A 5722-nucleotide genomic window follows, 5' to 3' on the forward strand; every position below is an offset into this window, starting at 1 on the left:
TATGATAAAAGATCTTATCCAGACGTGTGCAATTATACTTGAATACTGCATTTGAACATTATGATTATTTCAATGAAAGCATCACAATAACAATTTTTTTTAAGTAAAACAAATTAGTAAAGGAAAAAATATATAAATACACAATCACACACGTTAAATGAGATATTTATATATATTTGTTATATTACATAACGCATGGATAACGTGCCCACAAATAATGCATTTGTATTATCTCTAACGCTAATATCGTATTAATTTTCTTCTTCTTAAGGAATTGTTTTTTTAATATGCACATTTATTTTTATAAATCCTGAATATGTTAAACACTAAAAATGAAATTCCTTTTATTTTTATTTTTTCACGAAATTTTATAAAAATTATGATACAATTTTTCAAATAATCCTTAGTTAATCTAATTGAAAACAGTGCATTTGTCTTACGATTGATAGAAATGACCAAAATCTAATGAGAAGTAATCTAAATAAGCAAATTATTAAGTTTATCCGAGTTTGTATATTACTGCTTAAAGAAATTTCATTGTAAATGTATGAAGTAATAAATGTAAAGAAGTTTCATTGTGTATGAAGATACTGTTCGTTATTATAAATTATAAAAACGAAAATATTTATACTTTCTATGGCATTTATGTAATATTTGAAAAATGTAAAGATGAAATGTTGAGAAAAATGTTTGGCCATATATATGCGTATACTCTATGTCTAAACTAAAATATATATTCACACAATTATTTCCTAGGCTATTAAGGGCATTTAAAAATGAAAAGAAAGTAAGGAAAAGAATATAAGAAAAACTGTATTTATGCATTGTTGTCGTTTACATTTTAGTTAATTCGCATCGCTCATGTAAATACTTTAAGATGAAATGTACTGAAGATTTATAGTGCAAAAGTTAATATCTATATTCCTTTTAACGTGATTATAATAATAAATGAAGAAAAGTAAAAGGGTATAAAAAGGTAAAAGGATTATAAAAATAAATTAATAATTAACAATGATACAAGTAAGCACTAATAGTAATTATATAAGCACAAGTACCATTTGAATTTAATAAGATGGCTTTTAAAATCTTTATTTATAATATTTATCTCGTAAACAGTACAGTGCTATATTTTTTAAGTCATATATCACTTTTGCGTATTTTTTTTCTTTTCGTTCTTTCAATAACTTAAAAAATAGTTACATACATGCAACATGGACATATATGTATATATACATAATCAATGATTGAATAGACAAAATTACACATTTATACAATTGATATTTAACGTATAAAACTAATAATAAAAGTAAATCACTTAATCTACATTTTGTACTGATTAATATTATATGTTTTAAACTTACATTCCAATACTTTATGAAAGCAATATTATATTTATTTTATGTCAATTAGTTTTAAGTGAAAGTAACTGGTTCATTTATATGCTAAAATATTTATATAGATATCTTAAATTAATATAATTCCTTAAAAATTATGGCAATCGTTATTTTCTTTTATTTCAGAATGAAACAAATTCCCATATATCTTATAAGCTTTTCGAAAAATAAATTTATTTATATCATTTCATATTGCGTGTACTAAATATAATCAAATCAACCAAATCGCTTCGCTTTCCCAAATTATGTAAGTGAATGAAGAATAGCATTAAAATCTAAGTAATTGTAATCATTGCTGAAAGAATCCAGCAAAAAACACGGCAAAAATGACGTAAGAGAGTATATTGTGTAACGAAGGAAATATAATTTTACTATACGTTTATTTAAATGTTCATCATATGTTTGTTGAAAGTTCACAGGTATAAGTATAATACTTATCTGCACAAGAATGAAAATCGATTCTAAATTATAGACGAATGTGTATATTTATATATTAGAATTTATTACTCATAATGGAACGTAATGTTATTCCTTTTTAACGTATGTTAAATTGGCATCGTTTATTATTTTATTATTTACTTTTAATTTCCCCTTTTTTAGCGGAAGAATGAAATATAGAAAATTCTTTTCTTCCCTAAAAACAGAAATAATCCTTTTCCCGTGAAGAGGTGAACATATTTAGCTTCTGGAAATAAATTTCTGAATTTATCGACAACTAACAACTTGCAATGTATTGAAAGAAAATACTGAGATGCAATTTTGCAATTAACAAACAATGTAGAAATTTATTATATGATACAAAATACAATTTATACTCACTAATTAACATGCAAAATAAAAGTTAAGGAATTGTATAATATTATATTTTAACGATATTATGTAAAGTGAGAATAATATTAAAAATACGTGCGATGAGATAGAAGTATTTTAAATATATTTAATCGGACTGAATTTAATAAAATATCCAGATTCGGGGATGAGAATCTTAAAATGGTAGGCTAATTTGTACTTTTGATACAGAATAAATTATCAGTACTCAATTGGGCTCTTGGTAAAATCGAGAAGATCAATTCATGGACGAATGATGTTGTCAGATTGTTGTAACAATTTCAACTGTAAGAAGACTTCTTAAAAGATCAGTCGAATACATTTCTTTGTTACATAGAGAATGTGGAAAGTGATTAATTATTGATTATATTGCAATTCTCTCGCATTCGAATATAAGTTAATATTTTTGATAAATGTGCGACTAGAATTATTTTATTATATACCTTTTACATACTATCCTTCATTTACATACTATATAGCATGCTATATTGCTCAGTTTGACATTTATATATCTTGTTAGGTCGTTTGATTATTTCATTCTGAGTTGCTATCTAGTATTACAAATAGAATGTAATATATTCAAAAGAGAGTCTATTGAAGAGTATAAATGTCGATAGAAATTTCATAAGTGAAAACATAGAATTATGAGAATACAAGGACTTGAAGTAAGTGGATACAGAAACGTTTATTGAACATATATTACAAGTACAATAAATAATACTGTCTACGTTTGCACGCAAAAAGCAGGCACGTTAAGTTAAATAGTATTCTCTCGTAATGACAATTGTTAAATTATCTATTATAAGCGATGATGATTTTATTCACCATACCTATAGATGAATTCGCAAATTTCAATCTCTTATTTGAAATAAACATAGGTATTTCACTTCCCAACTCAAAAAAAATAATTATTTTCGCTAATGAAATTTGTTGTTGCTATTAGAGGAGAATACGTCGAGTAGTATTTTCTTACCATCTTTCTGCTCCATCGCCCTCCTACCAACACTTTCTTTTTCTTACCCACAATTTCCCACATAGCTTCTTGGATGCTGGGAAGAGTAAAACAGAGAAGGTCGGTATACAAATCACGAACGTATAAGTAAGATTGAGGGGTGCTGGTCAATCATGCATTCAGGTACACGTGAAGTAACTGACGGAGTACACCGTATAATATGTCTTAATACAGAACCCACGGGGTGCCACCATGAATTTAAGATGAAAGTATCGGTCATTCATCCCTTCTCATTCAAGCTATCCTAAGCGAAAGAGATGGATGGATCATTAGATGGATAGATAGAGGGAAGAACAGATAGTTTGAACAGAAATGAAAAGTACGGAAAAACTAATTCTCTATATTCGAGCGAAAAGATAATTCTGAGAAAGAGAAAGAAATATTACAGATGTATCTATCGATCCAAGAATTCAACATTGTTACTTTCATTATTGGTATAGCCCAGAACACAACTTTCTCCTCATGTACATTGCTTTCTTTTATGTTTATCTTTTTATATTTATATTTATATTTATCTTTTTATTATTATCTTATATTTGCATAATTGCTGAAAATAGTTAAAAGGAGAGAAAACAATTAAAATTAATGAAGAAGAATTTATTTTAGAAACATTCTGAAACTGTTATGTGAATGGAAATATTCCTTAATAAAATTGAGAAATAGTTAAATAATAAAACTATTGGATACATATTAAAAGTAATTAAATTTAAACTTACTATTAAATGCATATACTATTTCAAAAGCGGAATGTAAATAATCTCTCTCTTTCCTTCTCCGTCTCTCTCTTCCTTTTTTTTGCGTTTCTATATTCAAGCGTTTCTATAATACATCAACGCTTAAAGAAGATGAAGTAGGCGATAAATTTTCATACAATGATGATCGGACGCGTGCATGAACATGTATTTCTTTTAGTCCCTACGAAAACGATACGCAATATACAAAAATGAAGATGCAACATTTCGGCAGTAAGGAGGGAGAAAATGTATTCCGGACATCGCGCAATTAATTACTTTCCCATGAAATGCACAGTTGTGTATTAAACAGAAACACAGAGTAATCCATATATTCTTAAAGATCTCACCAAGTCGATTTTCAATTTTTTGACTTTGACTCAACGCTCGTCTTTGGAAGAAAGTAAAAGTGTCGTTAGCGTTTTAGCAGTATGAACAGCACTACATTCATTTCCCACATGACTAGCGGTAATAAAACCGACTTTACTTTTTTTAGATTATTGAACTTTGTTCTTGCATCTTTTAATGTGGCTTGGAAACGTAAAGTAGTGCCACGAAACTAATAAATGCGAAGGAAGTGCCAAGTAAAAAAGGAAAAATTAAAGCGAGAGAGAAACCTTTAGGACATCGTAGGTTCGCATTGTTAATCACTTGTAATTTCCACCTCTGGCCAAGAACTCGATATAACTGATTTCCTTTCCCTTCTTTATCTTTTGCGATTTATTCTCAATACGGCCAATATGTAACCTATCACGATAGATAATCCTGTATTAGTCATTTTAAACTTTATTTGAATGTCATAACTACAGAGTAACCGTGGGATGAGCATTCAATATGCATGCGGTTACCATAACTTTTTCTTGCTTCTTCTTTTTGGCTTTGCCACTTTTATTGAATAGTTGTCTCATCGTTATTTCTTAACCGAAATAAGATACTAGCCCTTCGCATAAGAAAGATGCAAAATGGAATCTATTTGTATACATTCGAATCCGTTCTCTTTCTTTTATTTCTGTATGTTCATCGTCAATTTTCTTAGTTTATTCCAGGCCGAACGAAGTAGTATCTTTCACTTTCTCTCTCTAACTCTCTTTCTCCTTCTTTCTTTCAGTCATTCTAAAATTGTACATGATCTTACTAAGTTTTCCAAATTTATTGCAGATATCAACTTATCGTTGGCAAATTTATTTTCGTTCTATCAGCACGATATTGCGACTATTTCTCGATCATAAACTTCTCTGTAAGATAAAGTACATTTTAGCCCATCTTCATAAAAATCTATTTAATATGCAGTCTATATTGTCTATATAGAATTCCTGAAAACTATTATTTATAATTTGAGCCATTTTCGATCGAGTGCGAAAATAGAAATGGAAAAAGGCTATTTTTATTATCATCTCATGAAAGCTTTTGTCTACTGGTAGATTCGTGTTATGTTTGCGAATCATTACATTCATCTTAATAGCGGAATTAAATAGTCACGAGTGCCGCAAATTCATTTCATGCATGTGTAGGCATATACGTCATTAGGTATGCGCTCACTAGTATCTACGATGAGTTAACGAACAGTGGGATAGATCTGATTATCATAGAAATCATCTCTGAAATATATACTTCCTTTATATACTACCATTCACCGGCTTTAATTCGTTACGCAAAAGCAAATGTCGAAATGAGAAATGAGCTTTTTTTCGTTTCCAACGCGAAATGATTTTACCTTATGACAGTGTTTGTTGTTATGTCCTTTTTCTATTCTTATC

The sequence above is a fragment of the Vespa mandarinia genome, unplaced genomic scaffold (assembly GCF_050613455.1).
Source record: "Vespa mandarinia isolate Hongniang unplaced genomic scaffold, ASM5061345v1 scaffold_47, whole genome shotgun sequence".
NCBI classification, from domain to species: domain Eukaryota; kingdom Metazoa; phylum Arthropoda; class Insecta; order Hymenoptera; family Vespidae; genus Vespa; species Vespa mandarinia.